The sequence below is a fragment of the Lontra canadensis genome, unplaced genomic scaffold (assembly GCF_010015895.1).
Source record: "Lontra canadensis isolate GAN:19392208 unplaced genomic scaffold, GSC_riverotter_1.0 scaffold123, whole genome shotgun sequence".
In the NCBI taxonomy this organism is placed as follows: domain Eukaryota; kingdom Metazoa; phylum Chordata; class Mammalia; order Carnivora; family Mustelidae; genus Lontra; species Lontra canadensis.
The window spans coordinates 1,132,837-1,146,149 of NW_022631117.1; the positions used below are offsets into that span (position 1 = coordinate 1,132,837).

General features: G+C 44.5%; 1 long non-coding RNA gene across 1 annotated transcript in view; it reads right to left on the reverse strand.

Moving 5' to 3' along the window:
- Window positions 1-13,313, reverse strand: part of LOC116857387 — a 55,615-nt gene continuing 42,302 nt past the window's right edge. The window contains exon 4 of the long non-coding RNA XR_004380748.1: window positions 1-2,564. This is a non-coding gene — a long non-coding RNA (uncharacterized LOC116857387). The remainder of the gene's footprint in view (window positions 2,565-13,313) is intronic.

Genomic DNA, 13,313 nt, shown 5'->3' on the forward strand with positions numbered 1-13,313 from the left:
ATGTAAAGAAGAAAACTGCTAGGCACTTTGTAACACTGAACCCAAGAATTTACCTGAACCATTTGATTCCACCCAAATTGTGTATAAAATCTTCTAAAAGAAATTTCAGCTTGTCAATTTTGGGGACTATTCTTAATTTGAAAAAGGAAAAAAAGAAACACCCAGTTACATGCACTTCTATTTCTACCACTTTGCCCATACCAACTTTCAAATTCACCTGTAAGTTCTGCTGACTTGTTAAATTCAGCCATGTTGAAATGTTCTGGCTTTTAGCCTCATCAATGATACTTCTTAGATTATTTTAACTGGGTATTACCTTAAACAAGAATTAAATTTATCTCAGTAATGTATTTCAAATGGCCTGGTCCCTAAACAAAAGTTTGCATCTATCAAGTCAAAGTCTAGGCATCCCTATGACAACTAAATCCATACAGTAGTCAGTTTCCCATTGTATTATTTTATATTAATGGTTCCCAGGTGATGCTCTCCAACTTAAATTTGATTTCTCTAATTCTAGTCAAATTAAGAGAAAAAATTCCAAGGCAGTAATCTCAATGAATGGTAAAATTTATCAGGAAACTACATTCTCTAAAGGCATATGGAACCATTGATTAAACTGGTAAAATAATCATTGACTTAAAACTATTTACCTCTAGGTATGATTAAGAATACACCAATTATCCATGGAACCTTGGAACAGCAACCCTGACACAGAATTCTCTCTGCTTTGGTTTATGAAAACAATAGATACAACATGTTAAGGTGTTTTCCTCATAATATCTATTATTTTCCCCAAGCCCTGTAACTCAGAAGAAAAAGAACAATTACTACAAATAAACTCATAGGAGGTCCCCTCTGTCTTTCCTTTCAGGAAATTGATGTTATGTTTGTTCTTTGTTTTCTATGCCTAACTCTCTTTTCTGGAAGGGACTAAACCATGGTCAAACTTGAACCAGAAGCCACCATTTTTAAAACATCAAGAACACAGTGCAGCAACACTACTACTTACCTTGGTCTCTATGAAAGGGCTTAGGTACACTCAAAGTCAATCAAGAAAATTGAAGAAGCTTTCTCTCAAAGTAACAATGTCAGAGATAGAGGGACCTTGGAGACCAAGTGGTCCTAATCTCTCATTTGATGGGTAAGGAAAGAGTAGGGTGGTTTGAATAAGACCATCCATTGAGCTAGTGGTAAAGCCAAAATTTGGAATAAAGTTTCCCTAGATCCTGGGCCCACCACCATTTGCATTGTATTTTCTATTACAATTCTGTTTAGACTTAGAGCAGCAGTTAGCAGCCATGGCTGTATAAAAAAAACAGTTGAGGAGCTTTCAAAATTTACAGATGCTGACCCCATCCCTGATTCAGCACATCTAGGGGCAGGTCCCAGAACTCTGTATTTTTCAAAGCTCCCTAACATGATCTGGATGCGCTGAGAACTGCTATGGCTTAGAGCAGGCGTGTAGGCTTCTCTGGCACTGTGGGGGGTGGGGGTCTCTAGAACCACAGCACCTGAAAACGAGTTTTCAAGTCTCATCTGCCTCTTTTGAACCTATTGAGGAATATCTGTCATCTCAACTGTAACTATGCGAGCAAGCCCTTTTAACTTTTGTATTTTTTCCCCCTTTCCTCTGCTCACTTCAAACTCAAGTATAGCTAGGCTATCATTCAGACCTCCAGGCCGGGGGTGGGGGGGAATTATTGGATTTCCACTACCCTCAGGGAAGAAGAAGTTTCAGTCAGAACCCCTTTCCCGGAGGATATCCAGATGTTCAGATTCCTGGGAAGACCAGATATGAGAACAGAGATCAATGGAAATGAACTCTAGCAACTTCTACTCCTCGATTAGATGCCAGAGTAAATGCAGGAGTCCATTGTCATTGCACTGCCCTTCGAGACTGACCCATAGCTACCTCATACAACCGCTGCAAAGCAAGTTCACTGATACCAAACCAGGTAAAGGGCAAGGGTCTGGATTCTTTCTGCTGAAAGAGCAAGTAAGGCTTAAACAGAATTAAAATAAATATCAGGATCGAGAGTACAAAATCAGATTGTGCAACGAAGTAGAGTAACTGCCCTCCCTGGGTATGAGAGTTGAGTTCCTGAAACCCTCGCTGTAGAGGAATTTCTGTTGGAAGGAGTCATGAGCTTTTGGGGAAAACTGGGGGCAGGGAAGGGAGTATTAGGACAGCCCAGACCATTGGTTTGTTCACTCAAATAAAACACGAAGTAAACTGAAGCTTGTTGGTATTTTCCTAATTTTGCATCAGCAATCATGATTAGTGGGCAATTAATTTCTATTTCTCTCTGATCTCAAGGTGAACACAAGCATGCGTCAATACAAGTGCCGGTCATCACAGCAGATATGGGGAAAGAAGCAAGACACTTGGGTTTTGTCTGGAGATAAGCTCTTCTGTGCTGCTTTCCTCTTCTGGCACATGGATCAGCACGTCATCAGAGCTGTCGGAGTCTGCATCCCAAGGCTCGACTCTCAGTGTGTGGCCTTTCTGCCTGCTTGTGGAACGGGTTTGAATGACAAGGACCGAAGGTCCAGCCTCTTCTCCCCTGTTGAAGCAAACAGAGAGAAAAGACTTACTGGCTTTCATTTGAAGCTTTCTTATTATTGCTTTATAGGGTTGTGGGTAATCATTTAAATCATGCCTGTAGGTCAATAAATACTCTGTCGAAAGATGTCTTTCCTCCGAACCATTACAGCCATTGGATTTGCAGAGTGGCTGCTTCAGCATTCTTCGAGTTCTGGATGTTAACCTACGCTGACCTCTTTTATCAATTTTTGATATGATCACATCTCTGAAAAATTTCTCAACTGTCTTCTGAGGGTGAGAATCCAACAGTTCAGCAAAATGTCACTTCATTCGAGGTCTCCAAATCCTCAACCCCCCAAATGTTTCCCGGATGCATTTTCGATTTCTTCTACCACTGGAAGAAAACTTCCAGAGTCCATGACAACTTCCTTCTTAAGTTTCCGCCAGGTTCCCTTAGGGGGTGATCGTGTTAGTTCTCCCACTGGTTTTTCTACTATCGTTAAAGCATTACGAATGGAGAAGTTTTGCCCAGCTCTTTTCACAGTAAGTTCTCGGGACCCTGTCATCAGGTCTGCGAGGTAATCAAATAGACACCAAGTACAGTACATGCTGAACAGTTTTTAGCACTCCCGGAGGCACTGGGTGAAGGAGTGGAGTCATACTGGGGGGTGTGGAAAGGACTGGAACATGAGGATCAGCATTTACTATCATGCTTTTGTCAGTGGAAATGGTGTCTGGAATCAGCAATACTTTGAGTTCATGGTTTTCTCAGTTTAAATATTGTTTAACCTCGGGAACAAAGCGCTTCAAAAACCAGTCCAACAAAGAGTTCTTAGTGACCCATATTCTATGGTTTCCTTCCGTGTGAACAGGAAAGTGTGTTTAGCATTCTCTTTGAAGAGGGCAGGACTTTTGGAATCTGTGAAGCAACACGGATTTAATCAGAGAGTCAACAGAAACACTGAAACAAAACAGAACTTTAAGCTGTTTTCTTCAGGCTGGAAGCCTCTGGTCTTTCCCTCATCTTTTGCAATGGATGTGCACGTAGGCACGCACTTCTGGCACGGGGCCAGCTCATGGGCACTGAAGACGCGGCCATTTTCCTCAGTCGGTTTCTTTCAGTACTTAGGCAGCTTCATGACTGGCTTCCTCTGCCAGCCATTTCTTGTCACACAGACCATGGCGCTTCTCGAACCTATCCAACCTACCCATTACTCACCATGAATGCTACAGTGTTTTGTCCAGATCGAAATTTAAACGAGCATCTTTGTGACGCTCACTAGCCAATGACGCCTACAGGAGGAGGCCCCATTCTGCTCTCTCTGTGTTAGAAGCCAGCCATGCCCAACTTTTTCCATTGTCTCTGTTTTGACATTTCAAGCTATGTATGATTTTCCTCAATGAGTCTGGTGTGCCCCTCCATACACTGGCCCTAATAGCTTCCTCATTTTTCTTTACTGTGCAAATTAGAGATGTATTAATACCCCCAAAATGCCCTACAGAGGTCTTGGTTTCACCGTTATCAAGCATTTCAACTTTCGTTTTGTTTGCACTCTTCTTGATAGCACTCTTCTTGCCCTCGTTGCTCTGCTTGCATTTCTATCATCTGTATTCTTGCTTTGCTGCTTGAATGCCATTCTTAACCAAATTACACAAATTTACAAGTATTGAAAGTTTTTAGATCACTGAGCAGGACATGACACTAACCTGTGACATATACGAAGCCAAGGACAACACTCACAAGACAAATAAGAAAAGCAAAACAGCTTTTGGATGACAACACGTGTGTGTGTGATCAATGGCCGTAGAGGGAAAGACAGGCAGAAGACCAAGGGCAGAAGCAAGCAACCCCAGTGTTGGTCTTGTCCCATGAGATCATCAGCAAGATGACATGATGGTGACTTGAACCTGCATATTGTTCCAAAACTCTCAAAGGTACACACTAGGTCAACTCAAAGTTTGTATGAGATTGACTTGCAGTTGCGACATGACCATGGAACTCAGGAGTTAAGGTCAGGCCACCGGGCTGAGCTGAGAAGGACGAATATCACCATCTAGGAGAAAGCAGACACAAAAATAGGAAATGAACTACGGAACAGAGGCAGACTGCCTGAGTAGCTTTTACCTTAGCGAGGAAACAAATTTGGAAGAATAATCATATATGCCAAATTGCCCTTACAAAGGCTGTACCAATTTGTATGCTTGCTAACAGTGGGTAAGAGTCCTTTTCTCCCGTATGTTCACCAACATGAAATATTACCAATCTTCGTAATTTGTGCCAAACAGAAGGTGAATAACAAGGTAGCTCATTTTTGTGTTAATTTTCATTTCTTTAATCGCCTTTCCATATGGTGAGTCATTCCTATTTCTTCATCTTTAAATTGTCTGTTTATATCCTTTGCCCACTTTAAAATGTTTTTCTTGCTGATTTGTAGGCACTATTAGCATATGCAGGAACTCTTATTTTTAACTCTATGTTGTAAATGTTTTGTCTGAGCTTGTCATTTACTTTTTAACTTTGTCTTTTGCCATCAAGATGGTTCAAATATTTATGTAGTCAAATGTTTCATGCCTTGCTTTGAAAAGGCTTCTCCTCCCTAAGATGATAAAAATATGTTCATGTACTTTCTTTCATTATTTTTACAGCTCTGTGGTGTTAATTCAAGGTATGGAGGAAAGGATGGACTACTCAGTGAATAGCGTTGGAATAAATGACGGTCCGTCGACAGGGATGTCAGAAGGCCTCTCCCAATGGCATTTCCCCTCTGTACTAGAGACAGGGGCTCTGGTAGAGTCAGAGCCCCAAGATGACCAAGTTGGAGGCTCAAGTCGATTCCGGTTGATGGCCCAGTGTTCTCCGGAGATCAGTATAGCTTGAGGAGGGGAGTGTTTCCAAATGAATCATTAATTACTATACATTTTGCTGGCTTAAGTTCTCTTCTGCTACCAATCTATAGTCCTGCCTTATATCAACTGAGGGACAGTTGATATAAGTTCCAGTTCTCAGATCTCTGAGCTTCCGATAATGGCTTCACTACTAATGAACAGTCACTCACAATTCTGGCACAACTGGAGAAACTTGGATATGAGGAGGCTGCTGGATGAGAATAGGTGATGACTGCTGACTCTATAGGTACAATCACAGAACCATGGTAATATTGGCAAATACTTTTTTGGGGGGAGGGAGAGAGCTGAAGCAAATACCCATATAACTAGTCACACTTATTTTATGAGAAAAGGTTAACAATTGTTCCTTCCAGGTGGTTCGGAGGTGGGCATGCATTTCAAAATCTCCCTTCTCTGCAGATCTGAACATTCTCATAATAAAAAGTGTGTGTATGTGTGTGCAAGCCCATGTGTGCATGAGGTAATAATCTCATATCTCTTGGGTCCATGTTGGGCACTAGCACATAGGTGTCAATGGCTTTTCAGGTTAAATACAAGATTCAAAATTACAGCAAAAGAACACCCTCTCCCTCTGCCCCGTCCCCACTCGTGTATGCGTGCACTCTCTCTCAAATAAATAAATAAATAAATAAAGTCTTTTTAAAAAGAGATGGAGATGTATGAAAGGAAATAAGGAGCAAAGAAGAGCATAAAAACAGATGACCCAAGGCAGGGCGAATGACTATGTTTAACCAAATCCCTGGTTCATTCAACCGACTTTCAAATGATGGAATGTACCTTTTACCCACAACATTCACTTTGGGTCAGAGCTTCACCTTGTGTTCTCTGCCCTTGCTAAGGATATGTCACCTTTGTTAAGATGCTGGCACCCAGCCAATGTGAAGAGTAAAGCCCCTGAAATAAACACCCTGTTACTTTTCAGTTCTGCTAACTGTACAGAGACTGGAAGCTGTGCGCATTCCTTCGCAAGGTATGATTCCCAAGGACATTTATCTCAAGGGCTGAGGGTGTCACATCCTTCCTCTAGTCCTTGTGCTGTCTCAAGAAGAAATAGAGCCTAGCTGACAGAGCTTTGAGTTAAAGCTCACACAGCTCAAGTGCCCAAAAGGGCAGGAAGATCTCAGGATGTTTTTTCTGTTGGTGGCATTTCAATACGGAAGAACAAGGACTTTCTCGACAGGCCACACCCTGTGAGGACTTGTCTGGACAACCCGGAGTGAGTTCATTGCAGCCTCCGCTGTGAAAGGACCTTTGGTCTCAAGGGTTTGCTGTCATACAAGCTGTGTAGAGCTATCCGTCTCCCCCTTCACAAAGCGTAAAACACATACACTCAAGTGGCAAGCTCAAAAAGTAAAGACCATCTGAATCATTTAACATTTTGGAGAACAGGGCAAGTGAGTGGGAAGGAAGTGGAGGCAGAGGCAGGAAATGCTGGGAAAAATGAGATGAGGACGAAAGACAGGGTGGCTCAAGTAGACAGTAAAACACAAAGCTGGAAAGTCTGTTGAGAGAAATCACAGAAGGCCTCAGATGGCAGATTTCCTTGGTGAGATGGAGTTATGTTTAACTGTCCTCATATTAATGAAAGGGCTTTTTGCAATAAATAAAAAATTTAGGGGCGCCTGGGTGGCTCAGTGGGTTAAAGCCTCTGCCTTTGGCTCAGGTCATGATCTCAGGGTCCTGAGATCGAGCCCCGCATCGGGCTCTCTGCTCGGTGGGGAACCTGCTTCCTCCTCTCTCTCCCTGCCTGCCTCTCTGCCTGCTTGTGATCTCTCTCTCTCTCTCTGTCAAATAAATAAATACAATCTTTTAAAATAAATAATTTACAAAGATGTTTAGGATAAAGCAGATCTGTTCTTCCTTGTTACTAGGTCTCGGCACACACATTCCTAGGAGAAAAAGTCCTATTTGTGTCCTAAATAATTTAGGTATATCATGCTGATATTTATTGTCACATTGCTATTTTGTTCTTGCTATTTTAATGTTTGATAACTACAGTTACAAAACATCTTCTTTCCTTCCATGGTTCGATGGGTCATTAATCAAATAGACAACCACAAGTTTTTAATAATAATGTATTTTTCACATTAATATTTCATGGAAAATCATGCATATTTCTTACTGGATCCAAATATTTTTTATAGCTCTGAATATTCTCTCCGCCCCCAAAAGTCAAAAGGATTCTATGCGGCGACAGTGCCCTCTGCTGGCTACAGAGTGGAACAGCTACACCAGGACAGGGAAGGAATGCAACCACCTAGGTGGCCAGCCATGCACCCTGCGGGACAAGGCTCCAGAAGTCCACATTTCCTGTTTCCTCCCCTTTTGTGCTAAGAATGTTGACTCAATACCTCCTTGAGGTAAGCAAACTCGTCTCAAATGGCCAGGAATTGGGCAAGTGATCCGGCAAATTCCCTGGTCTTTTGAGGAATTGGAAACACCCAAAGCTTCCAAAGATTTTTTTTTTTTTAAAGAAAAGGCACATACATTTGAACAATAGTTCCTGATCTCCTTAATGTGCTCTTCCTCTTTACCTCATTTTCACTGCCCTGTGTCAGACAAGAGGGAGGAACCCTTTAAGGAATCCAGCTGCCAGTCCTAATGGCCTTCCACATCCCAACTTGAAATATAACTAGGCCACCTCCTCAGCCGGGCCAGATGTGCCCTTTGTCTCTGTCTTAGCCACGAGGACAACAAACACCACAAGGTCAGCATAAAACGGTTCTAGGGGATAATGACAACTGAAAGCCACCTTGAGCCAGTGCCCCACCCTGGCTGGGGGTGAGAGTTGAATGAGGTATAATAAAGGGGAGAGGCACTGTAAATCACGGAGCATCGTCCTCATGAACCATGCGCGTATCATTGCAAATTTAGACCGAATTGCAATACCAGGAAATGCTCGTGGCTGGCTAGAGAGGAACAAGGTGTCCCCAAGCACAGAAGGATCCCTCTTTCTGCAAAATAATTTCCCCAGTCCTTCCCTGCTGCTTGTGGTTCCTTTACAATGTTGATATTCATCCCAATTCTGAATGGGTTCCTAAACCCATTAAGGGAGCACAGCTTCCTCTTGTGCCTTACTTCTGTGGGGTTTTGCTGCTTCCAATGCAGAGCTTTGCAACCTGGGGCTCATGCAAAAGCTCTTACCTTCAGTCTCCTCCCAACTCCATACTGTTCCTCCCGACTCCATACTGTTCTAATGGCCTCAGTGAGCCAAGAACGGGGCTTGCTCCTGGAGACACAGAGGGGCGAAGCAGCAGTGTCTCCTTCCTGCCGCCCAGCCAGGGAGTTATGCACATGATAAAAACCCAACTCACTGCACTCAAAGAGCCAATGTGAAGTAGGACAGAGGTCCAGGCCTTGGGAGCAGAGGGAGAGGAGGGAATCACTTTGGAGTTGATTTGCAGAGCCCGGAATTAGGATGAGGCCAGTGTGGCTAAGTGGTGTCACATCAGGGTCAGATCGTGTCTTTATTTCACATTCTCATGTGAAATATGGGATTCTGTTCATCATGGGATTTTTCTCCATTAACTTTGAATAGATATTGCATTAATTTTTATCCTAATTACTGGGTGTCTTTGTGCGCCCCGCCCCTCCCCACCGCCCCCGCGCCCCGCACGCGCGCCTTCAATTTTGCGGCCGAGGTGCCTCGCTCGATTTGCCCCGAGCCCGGGCGTGGGCATTGGCGTGAGGGATACTCGAGGGCCTTAATTTTGCAGCTAGAAAAGGGGTAAACGGCCGCCCCGAGCCACCGCTGTTCGGGGGGTGCGGGAGGCCCGCGAGGCGAGCTTCGGCGGGGGGTGCGAGGACGGGCCGGGAGCCCACGACGCTGCGCTCCGGTCATCTGTCGCAGCCCCCGAGGGAAACCGGCCTGGCGCGAGCCGAATGCCGAAAGGACGTGGCTGTACCTGCTCCCGGACCCTGCAAGCGCCTCTCCTAACTGCCAAGATACGATCTGCTTGCTGCCCCGCGGGGACGGAGCGTCGGTCCTCGCACTGCGCCCACCGAAGCCGCGCCCGTCGGCGCCGCCTTTATCGCCCGGCCGCTCCGGGGAGAGGGGGTCCCCCGGGGGACTCTCGCAGCGCCCGTCGCCCGCCCAACGTCCCCTCTTTCCGCGCCGGGTGGGCCCGTCCCCCGCAGGGATGGGAAGACCGCGTGCGGTCACTTCCCGGACGGTGGCCGCGTGTCACACCGCTCCCTCCACCCCCTGACCCCGCGGCCCAGCCTGGCCCAGCGGCGGCAGCCGAGAGGCCCTCTCGGTTACCCACGTCAAGGCCAAAGTGACCCGCGTCCGCAAAGGGCCGTTATTCCGCGGCGGTCAAAGTCGCTGATCGCCTGACCGCTGGGGCAGGCGGCCAATCTGAGGACGGTCTTTCGCACCCGATGTCTTTTCGTGGAAGGTCACCAAGCAAAGGAAATCCGTGTCCACAGTTGGTGCAGAAGAGCGTCCTACCGGGTGCGCGCGCAGAAACGAAAACAAGACGCTAAAGCAAGCTCTACCGATCGCTGCCGTGGGCGCGCTCGAAACTTCCATCAAGCGGGACGACACCGTGTTCAGACAAGGGTGGGGGTCTGCGGCGAACCGGCCGGCAGTAAGCCCTGTCCCCTAGAACACCAGCCTGGGAAGACTGGATCTGCCGTTCCCACGCAGCCCCTTCCTAAGCCCTCAAATTTCTCTGAAGCTCTTTGCAAGTGCCTTTGGGTTTCTTACGAATCAGTTAAAATGGCTTGTTCAAGTGAGGCTGGCACTCGGAAAAGCAGCACATACTCCTGGAAAATGGATGTGAAAAAAAGTGTTTATGCCGCGCGGTTGTTTGAATGCGCTCAAGTTAGGGGGGATGTGGAGATGCTCGTTTCCCTCAACTCTCTGAAGACCTAGTTCACTTGAGGAGCCCTGACTTCAGATGTTTGGTTATTTTTAAGGCGTTAGTAAATGAATGACGGACAAAAGTCCGTAAGTACAAGAACTGCCAGGTTTACCAATAAAAACACGGGTCAGGCGGTCAAAATTGAATCCCAGATAAACAACAAACACTTTGTTAATACAAGTATGCCCTATGCAATACAGGGAAAAAAAACTTTTATGTTAAAAATGATTCGTTGTTTATCTCCCTCCCAATCCCATCTTGCTTCATTTACTCTTCTCCTACCCCCTTAACCCCCGAGATAAACCATAAGTGACTCTTAATCTCACAAAACAAACTGAGGGTTGCTGGGGGGAGGGGGATTGGGAGAGGGGGGTGGGGTTATTATGGACATTGGGGAGGGTATGTGCTATGGTGACTGCGGTGAAGTGTGTAAACCTGGCGATTCACAGACCTGTACCCCTGGGGGGAAAATATATTACATGTTTATAAAAAAAAATAACAGAGGGGGGGGAAAAATGATTCGTTGTTTAACTGAAATTCAGATTTAACCAGGCGTCCTGTTTTGTTTTGTTTTGTTTTTCTGGCAACTCTAAGAACAATGCATCCACTACTTGAATTCTTTTTTTTTTTTTATAGTCAGTCTAACAAGACACAAAGCTATATTGAGAGGTAGGCAAAAATATCACAAACATTCCCAGAAATTTGTCCGCGTAAAAAAAAAAAAATAAGCCACATTGAAATATTTATCATGAAAGCAGTAAAAACGTTTATTTACGTTAACTAAGGAGACTGTCAGCCTGATAGTTAGGACTATTAAGAGTATTAATCCAGGGAGCTACGCATGACTCCTTGGGGAACAAGTCAGGCCTGTTGCCATTTTTTTGGTATGGTCTTTGAGCTAAAAATGGTTTCTATATTTTTAAATGGTGAAAAAGAATAAAAAGAATAGTATTTTGTGGTAAGCCAAACTTATATGAATTTCAAAATGCATCCATAATTAAAATTTATTGCAACCAGCCATGCCCATTCGTTTTCTCATTGTCTCAGTCTATTTGTAAGCTTGCAGCGTGCAAAGCTGAGTCCTGCAAAGCCGAAATGGATCGGCTTGCAAAGCCGGAAATATTTACTCTCTGGCCCTTTACAGAAGCAGTTTGTTGACACCTGATATGGATGAAACCATTACCTGCAAAGTGGTGTTATAAATAATCGTTAAGTCTGGTGGCTTTAACTCTGACTGGGTTAAACACTTCCTTATTTGCAGAAATTATTTGCTTAGCTGTCCTTTATCTCCTGGTCAAAAGGATTGTGTTTTCATAGATTCAAAATTTTGGTGAACTGAACCAATGGCGTTTGAATGAAATTTGTTTTCACAATACAGCTGGTCTCCACTTCTCACAAGTTCTAGTTCAGCCTTTGTCCCCTGCTGCACTGCTGGAATACTGCCGCATTTTGTAGGTCTCTAACCTGAACATTGTTTTACCAAGTGGCTCGCCTGCCATCTAGTGGGGAAAGTCATAAGTGAAGTATTATTTATTTACTTAGACAAACTGACTAGCTAGCCATGGGCTGTAGGACCTTGAATAGTGATGATAATAGTAATTCCTTACATTTGAACAGCAGCTTGTGATTTACAAAGCATTTCCCCGTATAGTGTTGTACTTAATCCTCCTTCAGGACAAGTGCTGTGTTCTAAGCGGATCTTCTTTGCCCTATTTTTCAGATGAAGAAACGGAGTCTGTACATTAGCTTACTCAGGGTCATACAGGGGGCTCAAACCCAAATGCCATGTTCTGCTTACTAAACTCAACTCGTCTGAAGTTAAGTTCCTTTGTTTCTACATGTCTAGCTCTACTCTATGAATGATTTTGAAAGTCTAGTTGCCACAGGTGCATTTATTTTAGGAAACTTCCATGGATAGTGTTTTTAAACAAACATGAGCCATCCAGAATATCCCTTCTCAAGAAAAACAAAATCAAAAGAGGCACACACAATTTTTTCCAGGCAAATTTTTAATTAGTATCTATCAAAAACAGGGTATGAGCTAAGATCCATTTTCTAATGAAAGCTGCAAAAACTGGGCAGAAGACACTCCTTGCTTGACCCTTGGAGGGCGGACTGTTGAATACAGCCACTGGCCACCTGTAAATCTTTTTTGATTGAGATCTATACTAATAATTGTTCCAGTGTAATGATTCCCTTACTTTTAGGTCTTCAGAATGATGTTTGCATAGAGCTTTGAGACGGTGAGACACAGACGTCTCAAAGGAGATCCATTTTAATTGCTCTGTGTCTCGGGAACTTCCAGAGGCTTGTTGTGAATCTACAAAGGAAACTTTGAGCCTGTTCTGCTAAAGCTCATTCGAGAAGGAAGATTTGTGGGCTCTTCCAGGAGTTACTAAAGTGCCTCTGTCTCGTAACGGCAGCCCGTGTGCTTAGCGATGACCAGGAACCAGATTCAATAACCGAAGTTTAGGGCAAGCCCTAAGAGTCACCTTTACGATGACATCCATCTGCTGGATCTGCAGCTGGGCCCACAGAGGGAATATATGAAATCACAGGCCACCTGCTTAACGCAGCTGTGCATGTCAAGTGTGTCCAAAAACGCACCAAGTGTCAACACAAGAAAGAACAGTTTCTAGAACTTTGCAGATCACTGTTCTCAGGCTGTGCCTGTTTCTTGCGAGCCTGCCCCCAGTGGAAATGCTGCAGGATTACTTGCAAATAGTCATACTTTCATACTAAAATTTCAGCTTGAGATAGGAGTAGGAAAACTGAGGCACCTGGGACATAGGCGTTCAAGTCTTTGATTGCCAGACTTTCTCACCACCTTACTTTTTTTTTAAGGACTTATTTAGCTATTTTAGAGAGAGAGAGCAAGAGAGACATGCGCGAGCGCATGAACAGGGGATGGGCAGAGGGGGAGGGAGAGAGAGAGAACCTCAGGCAGATTCCCCATCGAGCATGGAGCCTGATGCGGGGTTCAATCCCCTGACCCT